The following is a 16,264-nucleotide window of genomic DNA, read 5'->3' as shown; positions in this document are numbered from 1 at the left end:
TGCTCTTTTTGTCAGCTACAGCCTTAGTCATCAATTCCAGGAAATCCTGACACCAATTCATTGAATATCTAAACATACATTACCTATTTGATCATCCATGTCCCCAGATGCAATGAACATATTTTCTTGTTATCTTTATAAGTCTTCTAAGTAATATTGTACACAATTTAAATACACTTGCCTTAGTTTCTGAGACAGCAGTCTCTTGGTTTTCTTTCTATTTTTCCCAATTATTTCTTGCCAATCTCCTTTGTTAGCTCCTCCTCTTCAACATGAATTCTAAATGTGTTTGCTTCTATATCATATTTTCTGCTCTAATATACCCTTATTACATCCTAAGAAAAAACAATTCCTATCATAGGTCAAAATTATGCACTAAGTTCCAAAATCATATACCCAATGACTGATATAATGTAACTATAAAATGAGCAAATTCAATGTCTAAAGACCACGAAATTGGAATCAGACTTCTACCCGAAACTGATTCCTCCAAGTCTTCCTTAACTCCATAAGTTACTTTCACATACACACAATGCCACATTTATTTCCCAATTTCCTTCAATCCCACATTCATTCCCAGCAATTTCAGTCAATTTTACCTCCAAAATAAGTTTTGAATTTGTCTACCTCTTCTGTCAACTCTCTAGCGCATTAATAATATAAATATAATGCAAGCAACATATGTAATTTTTAACTTTCACAGTTAGTAGTCACATTAAAATAATTTGTATAAGTCAAAGTGATAATATTTGGATATGTTTAGTTAAAATATATTATTGACATTAATTTGACATGTAAAATATAAATATATATAAGATATTTTATATCATTTTTTCTTGATAAATTTTCAAAATTTGCTGTGTGTCATACATTTCCATGGCACATCTCCTTTCACATCGCCAAAGTTCAAGTGCTCAAAAGCCACATGTAACTACTATATCAGACAGTGCAGCTCTAGTCTAAGGCAACATTACCTATTGCCTGGAAAAGGACAGCAGACTCATATCTGGTATGCTCACATCTATTCTTGCCCATCCTCCATTTCCAATAACATACTTCCTATGGATTGGTGAGAACTGAAAACGACATAATCCTCTGTCCCACAGGGACAGGGACTGGGCAGACCTTCCTGTTCTTGTGTTAATAATACTAAGAGCAAGCAAAAACAATGCTTAGCTGCTTTTTCCAGGAAATACCTGCTCCTGGAAGAGAAAACTGAAACAGTTAAACTGACCAACTATCAAGACTAATAAGCTCATTGAAATTTACTACCAAGCCTTCGATTCATTTTGTCCACTCATCCAAATCTACTTATCACCGCAGTCCAACCAGTTCTTTCTCTTGCAAGATGCACTTTTAAATCACTCAGCACAGGCTTTAAAATGCTTCTCTAATTTCCCCACCTAGAATTATCCACACATTGGGCAACAAACCTATTATAGTTACTTAGTTGTGAAAACACCAAAAGTACACTGAATTTGGAGTCAGGAGACCTGAATTCTAATCCCAGCTTTGCAATTAATTAGCTACATGGATGTAGGTAACTCACTTCAAAGTGGTGTTCTCCTTTATTGCACTAAGTCTTAATTGTAGTTTTGCTTGATTAACACACTTTTGGAGGTCTTTTGGAAAGTCAACGTTCAAGAAAATCAAGAGGGAACTTATTAAAATGCAAATTGGATCATGCCACTCCCCTGTTAAAGCTATTTCAATAGTTATCAATGCTTTGGAACAAAATTCAAACAGCTTAGCATGTATGAAAAGGTCAAAATAACTTATTGTTTGTCTTCCTTTCTAAACTCTTATCACTCTACTCTTCAATTCAGTAATGTTTAAAAACAGTGCCTCCTTCCTGTTCTTTAGCTATAACAAGCATTTCCAAATTTTAGCATCTTTGCAATTACTCTTCTCTGGCTGAAACATTCCTTCAGTGTTTTAAAATTGCTGCCACACTCTTATTCTTATTAACTAACTAAAATTCGATCTCCTCAGAGTAGAACTGCTTTGACTGAAAGTGATGTATCTCTTAGGCCAATTTTCTTTTCATCGTATCATTCTACTTCCTTCCTTTCACTCATCATAACTACCTTATCCATATCTTTCTTTACTTCTTGTCTCTTTCCACAAAAATGTAAACTCCATGAAAATGGAAATCTTATCTGTCCTATCTATCTCCATATGGCTAAGCGTTTGAAAGATTTATTGGCACGTAGTAGGTACTCAATAAAACAACAAAATAAAACAACAAAAGACAATAAGTGGATAAAAGAAGAAGAAAGGAAGAAAGGAGGGAGAGATGGAGGGAGGGAAAGAGGGCAGGAGAGAAGGGAAAAGAGAGAGAGGAAGGGAGTGGCGTGGGGAGAGGAAGAGAGGGAGGAAAGAAGGAAGGAAAGAAGGAAAGAAGGAACGGGCCCTAAAAATGTGCCATAAGCAAGGAAAGTGTGATAATCCCCTCCCTTATATATTAGAACACCATGTAACAATGCATCAAAGGGAGAAACCCAGGACTCCAGAGCTACTATAGCATGTAGCTGAGACCAGGATCAAGGTCTTCTGATTTCTAATCCTGTGCTCACCACAGCCTAAGACACTGGCTTTCAGCCTTCTCTGATTGATGTGATTCTTTTGAAGCCAACATGTAAGGCTTCAGATTTAATAAATAAGGCATTTGAAGGAGAAAATGATTCTCTGTGCATTAATTGGTGAGTTCATATGTTTTTGCATTTACATCTCCCACTTGCATTTTGATTAGCAATTACTTCTGTCAATTTAACACCAACATCTTCTGTAATCAGAGACATGTTATACCCTGGAACAGACTCAATGAGTCCCTGAAACTGGTGAGACAGCACTTCAGTCCCTTCACCGTGGCTGCTCTCGTGGTGAACATGCCTGACTGCCAGTCTGATTTCCTAAATCTCCTCTGAGATTTTAAGTGGTTAGAAATGCTTTTGACATATGCTTGGCTTCAGCTCCTTGCAAATACAAAAATGTTTGTTCCAAATACAAGCCTCACTTTTTTTCTATTATTATTGTTATTATCATTATTAGTATTATCTGTATCACTCTTCTGAAGCCACTTTTGGAGAGGTTCCATATCCTGAGAAAGAGAAATCCCTGAAAATTACATTCTATCAGTACATTTAGTGAGCCATAAATGGTATAATTAGTATTTGATTAAAATTTCTATCCTCCTTTAATAGTAAATATATTGTAAGAGATTGTTGTCTACTCAATTACTTCTTATCTCTTCTGTCTTGCTAAAATAATCTTAATTTTTAAATATTAGACAGATTAAGGCAGGTGACTGAGGAAGTAAAAGGGATGACTATGCTGCCACCCCAACCATACAGGATGAATTTTTAACACTCTATACCAAGCCTAGTAATTCTGTTCCTCTTGCCATTTAGCAAGGTCATGTTTCTTTGACATGCATGAAGACTCTTAAAAATTTGAACTCTGCTTACATCTTTACTCCTCCTCCACCTGTACACTGGGGTCCAGGTACCCTTCACCTAATTGTAGTCCTCTCTCCTGCCTTTACATCTGTATCCTTGCAAATGTGTTAAGCCATAATTCCAACTACCCAACTCTGACTCATTCATCAAAGCCCAACTGGAAAGTCAACAAATGGCTACATCTTTGCATAATTTTCTCCATGGCAGAATTTAAGGCCTCTATATTAAAAAAAAAAAACGGTTCCATGTGCTTCCATTATATTACTTATCACAATGTATTACTGTCATTTGCTTATGTACTTCTTTATTCTATGAAATGCCAGTTACTTGAGAGCAAAGATCATGATTCACCAATGTTTGCATTCCTAAAACCTAGCACAGTGATTAAAAGATAGAAAATACTTAACCATTTTTCAAGTGATTGACTGTATCCTGTACAGGACAGAAAATTACTTCTTAATATGATGTCTTCTTCATTTTATGTTTCCCATGTTCATGATAATCTCACATTCCACATACCCTCCTCAAGACTTTTATTCTGTTTTATACTTTCTAGCTATTATTATTTCAAAGGGATTTTTTAAGAAGAGGGTGTCAAAAAGATTATGTATAGCTTAATATCTTAAATTGGCAGCAGATCTATTTATAAAAGATATTAAAATATGGCAATTTAATATTCTATTCACTAAAATATTTAACTCATTATACCTTCTAAATCTTTACCTGTCATTAAACAAATGATTACCTGAAGTGATTTAAGACTCTTCACATTGGCTTATGGTTTATTTTACTAATTAATCAACAAAAGACTATTTAAATTGACTTACGGTCACGTAATTAATCAGTTAAAAATAACTGTTATTGTTAAAAATGATGATGATGATGATGATGACTATGATAATAAGAGCAGGGTGACAGAAGTGGGCCACTTTGTATTTTCTAAAGATGGGTACAATATTATTTATCATCTCACATGCTCCTTTTGACCTTTACACTCTTTCCATTGAAAGATGGGGTTCATGTCTCCTCTCCTGTGAATCTTGGAGGCTTTTAACTTGCTTGTAACCAAGACTATGACAGAAGTGACACTCTACGATTTCTAAAGTTAGGATAGAAAAGGCAATATGGCGTGTGCTTTGTTACCTGTAACACTTATTCTTGGATCCATGAAATGTCACACAAAAAGCCCAACTATCCAGAGGCTGCCATGCTTTGAGAAAGCCAAGTCCCGTAAGATGGTAAATGTAGCCTTCCTCAGTCTTCTATTCCTTAGTCCAGATGTCAGACATGTACAAGAAGAAGTCTGTGCCCTCTCTAAATTCCTGCCCCATAGAATGTGAGAGCATGATACATTGATGGTTGTTTTATACCACTATGTATGGAGTAATTTGTTATGCAGCAATAATAACTGGAACAAAGAGTATGACAAGGAATGTTCATGTATTCATCAGTCCTATTTCTTCTTAGGCACAGAGGAAGAAGGCATTCATCAGCTCCTTTGCAGTTTTTTCAGGTCCTTTTGATGGATTTTGTCTAATGAGATGTAGAAGAAAGTATATCACATTGAGGTCTGGCCACCAAACTTCCTATTCGGTTATCTACCCTCTCTCCCATTTCTGCAGTGACATGGAGGCCAGCTTATACAGATGGCAAAATCAAAAGATTGAAAGAGTTTGAGTCATTGAGTCACTACCTTGTAGAGACCTATTCAGGAAAACAGGCTGGCAACAGACCAAAGTAAGGTTGATAAATAAACCATCATTGCAATAAGCTACTGAGATCTGGGGGTTGTATTACAGCAAATAGTATTTGTTATTCTAATTACTACAAAAACTAATACTCACTAAGCAGTTACAATGCCCTAGAAATTTTACTAAATGCTTTGCATACATTAACCCTTTTAAACTCTGATGAACCATCTTACGTAGGTACCTTTGTTATCCCCATTTTACAAATGCAAATCTGAAGTTAAAAGACTACATGACCTACATAGGGTTACAAAGATATTCCAAAGAATGGGAATTTCCTTAAAGACAGAGGCAAACCTAAAATAAGTTTGTACTCTAAGAGTTAAATAAGCAAAATCCACTGGAAGAGATTCACCATTTGTACATGCATTGTCAATGTTTTTGGTAAATGGGAACCATAAATTTAATCCCAAACCATTAATTTTAGAGACAATAGAAGATATATAAAAATCCATGGTTTTATTTTAATTTTATATTTTTTAGTAAACAGACTACTATGGAATTGTTAAAATGTATTTTACAGCCATTTTTAAGGTTACAGATAATTTTTGTTATGGAATTTTTCTGTATTTTATGACTTTAATTAAATTTCTGATTTCTGTTCCAAACATTGCAATTTAAGACAGTATAAAACACACTTTAAGCATTAAATTTATAGATAATTTTGTGACTTTTTAGAGCTTATAACACCAAGGGACCGATAATAGGGGATAATGCGTATAAAATACACTCCAGCACATTCCACAAACTCTATCCTTAGGATAGAGTCTTTTTTTCTTCCACAACCCAACAGCTAATACATACACTCAAAAAGTCTCATCAGGGCCATTCTATAATTGTCATCATCTTTAAAGAGTAATCTTGTCACCTTAACTAAGTGAAATGAAGAACTTTTAAAACAACCACATGGATCCAACTTTACAGAAGCTTCTACGAAGACAAATAGCATAAAACAGACATGTACTGTACATTCATAATTACATTAAGTGGCCACAAAATACAATGCTTAGTACACATCCTTGGGACTCTTAAAACCATCTTAAATAAGAGATCAAGCCAATTTAATTCTTTGTGAAAATGTATCTCAAGGTAGTTTCTACTGTCCTTCATTTTTGTAGTATAAAATTTAACAAAGTAACATCACATGTTCTTGTCCTTAATTGCTTGGGGTCTAGTGATTACATTTTGAACAAATGTCAAATTTGGAAACAAATCAACCACTTTATTTAATTGCAAAACACTATAACATTTTTTGTGGGGGGCAGGGTCTCACTTTGTCACCCAGACTGGAGTGCAGTGGCAGAAACTGTAGCCTCGACCCCCCAGGGTCAAGCCATCCTCCTGCCTCAGCCCCACAAGCAGCTGGGAGTATAGGCGCGCACCACCATGCCTGGCTAATTTTTCTGGTTTTTTTGTTGTTGGTGGTGGTTTTTTTGTTTTGTTTTGTTTTTTGTTTTGTTTTTGTTTTTGTTTTTGTTTTTCACAGAGACAGGGATTTTACCATGTTGCCCAGGCTTGTCTCAAATTCCTGAGCTCAAGCATTCCCCCTGCCTCAGCCTTCCAAAATGCTGGGATTATGGGTATAAGCCACTGCACCCAGACAGATTTTGTTTTAAAGGTCTGAATCTTCCTTATTTCATATAGCCTACGTTCTTTTGGGGGAAGAAAGAAAATAGATAAATAAGTGAATAAATATGTAATATGTCAATGGTCATGACAAACACTATGCAAGTATAAACTTGAGTAAGAAGATAAAGAGTAGCTGAGGTGGGAGATGCTATTTTTAGATGTGGCTCTATATAGGATCTATGTAGGATGTTGGATAAGGCAAAGATGAAGCAGACCTGAAGAGGCCTCCTGTGCAGAGTCTTGGAAGAAAGCATCACAGTTAGAGAGGACAGTAGGTGGACAGATGCCAGAAGCATTGGCCTGTCTGAGGAACTGCGGGAATAGCCAGGAGGCCAATATGTCTGAATCTCAGGGAGCAGAGAAGAGCAGTAGTAGGATAAGTACTCTTTAACAAATTGACCAGAAAGTGATTCTTGGGATTTATGTGTTTACAACTGTTACATCAACAAAAAGAAGTCTGTAGAGTCTAAAGGCTCCCATGGTATAAAAACATGGAGCTGTTTTATTCTCCTACGGTAAAAGCAAATGTTCTTTAGGCATTCAGGTGCCTGAAGACCCTGAATCTCTTCCTGTGACTTCTCCTACCAGTATATGACCTCAAGCACCTCTATTCACTCAGAGAACTTTTGCTATCAGACTCCAGAATATTTTTCCCTTTGAAACTCCATTAGTTACTTTACAGATACTGGAGTTATAAAATTCCCAGTCTCCCTCCCTCTATTAGCTACATCAAAGTCTGTTTTCTAAAATTCATCATTTTATAAGTTGTATTTCCCATATTATTTTCACCAAAAGGCTGATTCAACTCTCCAAAAGTTGTTTTTGAAATGTAGATATGCAGAGAAACTTTACGTTTGAAGTAAGAGGTTAGCATGCCTTAAGAGTTTTTAGGAAAAAAACAAGCTTTTGTACCAAAATAATAAAACTTTAAATTGAATACTTAATACAAATCTAACTTATTTCATTGCTTATACAAGTTTATAATAATTAATATGACATTTAATAATTCACTTAACACAAAGCAAACCAAAAGCTCTTAAGGTTCTGCAAGTAACCGTCTTCCCCATATCACTCTTCTGTTCACAATGGTAGCCATTTCCCCTGAACACCTGAAGGTGTTTTCAAAGGGAGATGCTTGGCTCCTTAAATTCAGCTACTTTGAGTCAAAAGCTCTGAGCTGCACTTGTGTAGAGCTCTCCGAGTGGCAGACTAGACTGCATCAAAGTCCTGTTGGACCATGGACTCTCCTGCCAGTCCAGTGGTGTTGACCCTTTGGTGAAAGAGCACTTTCCAGAACGACATCAAGCTGAACATCTTTCTCTCAGCATGAGCAACTGAGATCACTAACTAGCACTGCTTTTATAGCTTAATACGTTTCCTGAATATCTTTTTCTTACTCTAGTCACCTCTGCTCCCTTAGTCAAAAGTTTCTTCAAATGGGATACACAAGAGGAGGGCCATTAAATGTGCTGAGAGCATAAGACTTCTTGCTGACCAGTGCCAGCAGGCGTTCCAAGGTTTCTCTACCTTACACTCTGTTTTCAGAAGAAACAGCAAGAGTCCTGTTACAGATTTCCTTCCACTAAGGTTTAATTTAAATTTGCATATAAAACTAAGGTTACTTTGTTATTGACCTTTTACGAAGTGTCCTTAGGAATCCCTCTGGTAGGTGGTTTCTTTACACACTGGTCCTGACACTAGAAAAGAGTCATATTACTTCCAGAAAGGACAAAGTGTTTTAACTGGCATTCCATGTGAAGACTCCTGTGAGGCTGAAGAGTAGAGTGACTTAGATGAGTTTAGGAAATCTGCCTAACAGTGAAAAATGAAAAGCTATGAATTCTTTGTACATTAAATAAATTGGAAATGGTGCCTGAATAAATTCTCCACAGTCAACAAAGTATCAGAAAAGCATGAGGGGAGAAGCGCACATTTGATAGCCATTAGGACTATGGAGAGAAAGTGTTCCCTGGGGTTAGAAAAACTGGCTTGACAGGGAACTATGATCATTAGTGCCAAGCACCGGGAACTGTCGCCCTGTGGGTGGAGATGATGCACCACAGGGCCTCAAGCAGTACCGTCAGGACCCAGAAACTAGTGAGCTTACCAATTTATCCTCCAAATTGGACACTTAAAAGTAAAAGGCGGTATAACCCAATACTGTCCTGTGCAAGCTAAGCCATATATATATATATTCATCCTGTCACTATACTTTAAACTCACTTAGCATATACTTATTTTATGTAAACTCATTTCTAATCCCAATAATCTTTAGACACAATTAATACTACACTGCCCCACCCCTCTTATCCACAGGGGTTATGTTTTAATATCTCCAGTGAATGCCAGAAACCTCGGATAGTACCGAATCTGATTGTCATCAATCCGAACACATTTCCATTTCTGTTTTCCACTCACAAATTTAACCCCTTTTCCATCTTAACTAAGCACTTATCACACGCTGTGGCTGTGACTTTTGAGTCTGAAGAGTGACAGCAAAACTAATACTAGTTTCTTTTCCTTTCTTTACAACCCTACAGGTAGAAGAGTCATTCTTACTGTAGATCTTAGCAACCTTGGCATATGATTATTTTTCTTTCCTTATTAAGTCAAGAACTTTCACCTTTTGACTTAAAGGAAGCACTTTACAGCTTCTTTGGCATATCAGAATTGCCTGCATCACTATGTGCACTTTGGGGTCATCATTAAGTAAAATAAGGGTTACTTGAAAACAAGAACTACAATACTATGTGACTAATGGGAGGGGAGCATAGACAACATGGATCTTTTGGACAAAGGGATGATTTACATCCCAGGCAGGACAGAATGGAACAGCATGAGATTTCATCACATCACTCAGAAGAGTGCACGATTTAAAACTTATAAATTGTTTAACTCTGGAATTTTTCATTTAATATTATCAGACTGTGGTTGACCACAGATAATTGAAACCGTGAAAATAAAAGCCATGAATAAGGGGAGGTCTACTGCTCTATAACATGAAACAAAAAAAGAAAGGAAAAAAAATGACATGAGAGAATACAGTTGATGAATTTCAACATTCTATAAATCTTAAAAATTGAATTTCAAAATGTACAATAATCAAAGGCGAGGCTCAAATTTAATTTTACGTGCTGAACAAATAATGCAAAAATATCAAAAGGAATGTAAAAACTTCCTTGCAGCCCTTGGAGAAGGGTGGTTTCTGGCAATTAAACAACTTTATCTGAAAAGCATCAGGGCATGAATATAAAATTTGGAAATTAAAATAAAAAAACAACAGTTTGATCTAGAAAAGAAAAGGTGAGAAAAAGAGTACCTGGGTGAATGGCAAGCCATCAGGGTGAAAAGAAGAGTAGAGGACAGTGAAGAGTACAGCCTGGGACCCTAGACTGTGAATAGAAAGGGTTAGCAGAAGTCATTCTAGGGGGTGTGTAACTCCAGGAACCTCGAAAGAAAGACAATTCTAATATTTAAATATTTGGGATGATTGGATGTATAAAGGAAAACTGATAAAAAGGTGAGTGGATTCTTGGAATAGCCAGGCAGGATATTTGTAAAGGCTAAACAAAAATCTCTAAGGCAAGGTTTAGTAAACTTTTCCTGTAAAGCGTCAGGTAGGAAATATTTTAAGCTTTGTGAGCCATTATAGTCTCCTCATAACTACTCAACCTTGCCATTGTAGCACAAAGAGTCCTAGATATAAACCAATGGCTGAGACACGTTTCAGTATGATTTTATGGACACTAAAATTAGAATTTTATACCATTTTCATAAGTCAAAATATCATATTCTACTTTTTAATTTTTTTCAACCATTTAAAAATATGAAAACCATCCTTAGGATGCAGGTCATACAAAACATATGGTGGATCAAATGTGGCCCAAAGGCCAAAATTTGCCAACTCTTGATCTAAAATAGTAAGCAATGATTCACAAATATGAGAAATAAAAAATGAAAGAAAACCCCCATACATTAGAAATATTTGGCAAACAGTTATAAAGTAGAAAGGTATTATTAATTTTATAATATTTGAGATATCAGCATTTCAATAGTCCATGTAAGTTTTTCTAATTAGCCCTAATTTGTAGTTTGGTATGACTTTATCTATTTAAAATTAGCATTTTCTGAGGTGTTGGCTATGGAGTTGATTATTTTTTAATGAACTTTATTAATATCTAATTTACATACAACTTTAAATGCAGTTTGATGAGTTTTGGTAAACGTATACTCCCATGTAACCACCTCAAATGATCAGTTTTCATAAAAGAGTCTGCTGAGAATTTGAGACAGTGATAAATCAATCTGTAAGTCAATCTGGGGATAACTGACATCTTAATATTGAGTTTCCAACTTCAGGAATATGATCAATCCCTTAAGATATTTAGGTGTTTTTAGTTTTTTAAATATTGTATCATAATTTTCAGAGTATAGATATTATATTTACATTGTTAAAATTATTACCATTTATATTATAATTTTGGATGCTGTGATATATTCTACTTTAAAAATAATATTTTCCAATTGTTACTTGCTACTACATTGAAATACATATTTTGAATTTCATTGTATCATTGTATTTCTCTATTGTCCATGTCTTATTTAATTTGCATTTTTTTTCCTTCTTTTTGGAGATGGAGTCTTGCTCTGTCACTGAAGCTGGAGCACAGTGGCGTGATCTCAGCACACTGCAACCTCTGCCTCCCAGGTTCAAGCAATTTTCCTGCCTCAACCTCCTGAGTTACTAGGACTACAGGTGCGCACCACCATGCCTGGGTAATTTTTTGTATTTTATTAGATATGAGGTTTCACCATGTTGGCCGGGTTGTTCTCAAACTCCTGAGCTCAGGCAATCCACCCACCTTGGCTTCCCTAACAGGCGTGAGCCACTGCACTTGGCCCTAATTTGCATTTGAAGCAAGGACAGTCTCATTTTTTTCATCATCTCAGGAAACACTGTTTAGTCCTTTACTTTTACATATAGTGATACTTAAAAGTAGAAATTCAGTAGTATTCTTCCATTTTCCTCTGCAGGGAAGAAACTGATGACATCATATAAAGTAAAAATATAAACAGTAACATGTAGAACTGAGACTTGAACTCAAGTCTTCTGATTTTACACAATATTGTTTCATTATTTGCCCATTTCCAAACTTAATTCCAGAGAATTGTAATTGGATGAGATAACATTCTACATTGTTTAGTGAATAACTGAAATTGTAAAAGTCTTCCCCTTTAGTAGTTTGAGTATGAAACTTCAAACAGACAGAAGCTCAGCCTGGAAGACACATAAAGAAAAGATGTCTATAAGGCCACGAAGAAAAAAATAAGTTATAGAAGAAAATGAAATAAATTTACAGAAGTTGTGACACTGCAAGTAATCTCAATTGAGAAAGTTATATTTAGTTCCAGTAAAAGCCATAAATCTATTCATTCCTGTAGGTGCAATAGAATCAGAACCAAAGATTGTCTGGTTATATAAGCTGATATTATATTTTGGACTGTGTCCCAATTCTAGAAGCCATGTAAATGATTCATGTAAAAACAGTTAATGTAAACTGGGCCATGTACATTTATCTTATTTTTCTTTGTTTCCTCAAAAATTAACCTTCATCAAGTCAGATATGCAAAATATGTTTCTATTCCCTGATACAGTTAGAAAACTAACACAGAAAATGCAAACTTGAGTTATGGACCTGAAAATCTACACACTTGGCTTTGGAAAGTATCACTATATCTTTGAAGTGCTTTAGATAAGGCACATATGAAAATCCACAAACAAAACATATGAAATCTACATTCTGAATACCCATTATAGGAATAATTTTGCCTGAATCTTGTTTCTTTTTGTGAGGATACTTCACTGCGGGCCACTTGCACTACCCTCTCTCTCAATTCAATCATGTACTCTTTTAAAATGTCCTCCATTTGTGGTTAAATGTCTTTTACCAAAAAAAGATGAACATTGAAAGTTCAGTTCTCATTCATGTTTTAAGGGGTCTATAAAAATTATGTGCAGAATTATAATACTACCTTAAACTAATATAGGTTCAAAAGCATAATTTGCATTAAACAGTCTATGATTTAGATACCTGATGTTAATAAGCATAAGTATCCTCTTATATAAACATTGCTTTATAAATGAAGAGATTTCTTTTTTTTTTTTTTTGAGATTTATTGATTTAGGGTTTTGCCCTTTATGTTGTTCTACAAGCATGCTTATGCAGTTGATGTTCATCAAGATATACAAAAATATTAGTAGTTTCAGTAGGTCTAGTAAGTACTAACTCTATGTGGTAATAATAGTAGTAGTAGCTATCTTCTTGTTATAGCCTACTATTTATTAAGCATTTCATTTCTATTAACTCATGTCGGCATAATTATCTTTAGAAGTAGGTTTAATACCATGTCTATCTTACAAAGGAGGAAATTGATGCTAAGTAAGATTTGTTTGTTGCTTTAGTTTTAACCATTATATTATGAACGCTTAATAGTTGTACAATTTACACATATATATTAAATACCAAACAGATCAAAATATGTAATACTGCTTATTCTATGAGTTTGCTAGGTATGATAGTTTATAACCTCACTTGTCTACACACTGAATCCAATGGAAATAGCAATAGTAAATGTCACAGTATTTATCTTAGAGTTTTAAACAACTGTTAGTGTAAGTATTGATCAAAACAAATAGTAAAGACATAATCATATTTTTATAAAACCCTATAAAATTCCAAGTTCTGATCTTGAGTTAGTATTTTATTGTTTCAAAGGCACTGAAGAGTATTCATAAAAATTCAGACATAAAATGGGATTATAATACACTCACAAATATCCTCAATACCATGGCTTATTCCTCCCTGAGCTTGTTTAATTATACATTTATTGCTTTAATGTTGACACTTTTTAGATACCTTGAAGAAAGGATCAAATACTTTGCAGTTCTAAGGCCAGAATATTGGCCAGCATTAAATTCGACCTAGTTAAAAGAAGATTATACCGGATCAAGTTTATTCTCTTCTGTGAAAAAGGCATAGTCTTTAAGGAAAAAAAAGGGATATATTTTCATTTACTTGCACCTAAGTGAGAATTTATTTTTATCCTATAACCCAGTTAGCTGTTAAGTTCATAAGTTTATGGATCATTTTCCAAGGAATCCCTGTAGAAGTTGTATAGAGGTTCCCCTAGAGGCTGCTTAGGGAATTGGGGGTTTAGAGATAGAGATCATGAGCCTCTGGGTGCTCCTCCCTGGTTTCAAGTACAGCAGCTCTGATTTTATTTGCTTTATCTTTTTGACCATAAAGTGTACTTAAAGAAATAATGTATCTGCCTTAAAACTCAGAAAACACTCTTTCAAACCATATACTTAGAGACATGTTCTCAGTTGCATGGAACATCAGATTCTAAAGGCTCTTAAAGCTAATGCTCTTAACTGAATCTCTCTAGCAGGGATTACCATCAGATAAAGGGCCAATATAATTTAACGATTTTATTAGTTATTTAGTTGAAGAAACTAAGACTCTACAATTCATGTTTCTAATTGATGTTAACTTGATATGTTCAAGAACCAAACCAGAAAACAATCTGATAAATCATATGAAGAATCATACACAGTTTAACAGGATTAGGACTTAAGAACAAGAACAGAACAAATCAAAGTAAAGAATGCATACATAGGCAAAAAGATTAAAAAAAGGAAAAGGAAGTCAACCTCTATTCAATAAATATAATGTTTAAAAGGAAAAAAATGTAGGCTAATAGCAGTTGGCTATATTTACTTGACACTGGATGGACACTAATTAGAATGTATTTTTGATAGTCTCATTTGAGAAGTTTGTTGAAAATTAAATAAGGACTAGTGAAGGAAACAAAATACTAAATTATTCCTATGAGAAAAAGTTAACAGAAATGGAAGTATTTATCTTGAAAAAGAGATGACTATGGGAGAAAATTACAGCTCTCAAAGGCTATTAATAATTACAATAAATTGTTCTCCCACCCTACAGAGTACCACTATATATGAGGAATATGTAAAAAAAAATGGCAAGATAATTTGATTTGCTTTAAGTAAGCTATCTTGATAATGAGGAAATTTAAAAATACTGGACCATCTAACTGGGAGAAGCTGTAAGATTTTTTTTCCATCCCTATATAACTTCAGTAAGAAAAAAAAATGCATTCCCTCCCCTGGTTCTGCTATGCTATCTCGAACTGGTTTATATTGTCAAATATCCACTCAGGGATAGCGAAAATGGAGAGGTTTCACTCCGGCAAGACTATATCCTGAAGTTCATGTGCCTTCTTTACACTTTTAATGTCTCTTTACTGGATTCACCTAGCTCCCAGCTTTGGGTTATTACTAGTCCACTAATCCACAGAGGTAAGGCATACAAATTTTACAGCAAGAAAATTAATAAAGGTTCTTGCTGCTCAGACATAATCATTGGTACAGGGCCAAATTTTCTAATCACTTAGAAATACTTGTAGGCTGCTCACAAGTATTTATCCTGAGGTTTCTCTTTGATATGGTAATTGGTTTACTTTCAGGTTTTCCCAAGTCTCAATGTACTAGATTCTCTGTCTTGACACTTTTAGACTTTCTCTTACAAGCTCTTCCACAGCATACTTCTGCCCTGCCAGACTCCCTAATATTTGTTGGCCCTTTTCTTTACAAAGTCCACAAATGACTTATGAACTCTTCAGTACAGCCTGTGATGTTCACGCCTATCAGATATTAATACTATTGATGCTCCACTCATATATTCTCAGCACTTCTATTTCCATCTTACAATCTTACTAACAGTTAAGTCCAGAGGCTTAAAAATTGAATTCTATTCATACTTAAAAATTATATTCACCAGTCCCACTGAATCTTCCTACAGCAAACACCTGATACCCTGCCTGAGAATTCTTTGGCCACAAAAGTTTGATTGGTCCTGAACATGAGGCTCAGGTGACACCTCTGAGGGTAGCTTTTCACCCAGGATGAATAGGTGGCTAAATCTTCAGTTCGTTCACGTCAGGTAAGAGAATTCTGGAGTACTACCCAGAGCTCACCAGCAGGATCAAGCCCCAGGGCCCAGTTGCCTGCAGTGACTCACAGTTTCATCTTCTTGGTTTTCTTCCCCTCTTTGCCTCACTTTGTCTCATTTTCTCCTAAATAGATTACTGATAACACAAATCCTTACTTCAGAGTCTGTCTTCAGGTGAATCCACTTAAGGTATCTCCATATCTTTACATAGGCATTTTCCAAAGAATGTGCATTTTTTGGTAACATTTAAAAGAACACTTTACATTAATACTTGAGGGAAAACAATCCCAGTTTCTGTACATACAGTGTGCCCGCAACAAATGGTGCTCTCATGCCTGGAAAGGTGGAATATGTGTCCCCAAACAGACAACTCCCAGACTGGGACCATTGAAGT

At 35.2% G+C, this 16,264-nt stretch overlaps 1 protein-coding gene across 7 annotated transcripts in view; it reads right to left on the bottom strand.

Annotated features, from left to right (window-relative positions):
- CTNNA3 (catenin alpha 3) overlaps positions 1–16,264 on the bottom strand; it is a 1,858,220-nt gene that overhangs the window by 350,894 nt on the left and 1,491,062 nt on the right. The window lies entirely within an intron of this gene.

Source organism: Macaca thibetana, chromosome 9 (assembly GCF_024542745.1).
Source record: "Macaca thibetana thibetana isolate TM-01 chromosome 9, ASM2454274v1, whole genome shotgun sequence".
Classification (NCBI taxonomy): Eukaryota; Metazoa; Chordata; class Mammalia; order Primates; family Cercopithecidae; genus Macaca; species Macaca thibetana.
Note: the sequence above shows the minus strand (reverse complement) of the source record. Positions and strands in the feature narration are given on the sequence as shown.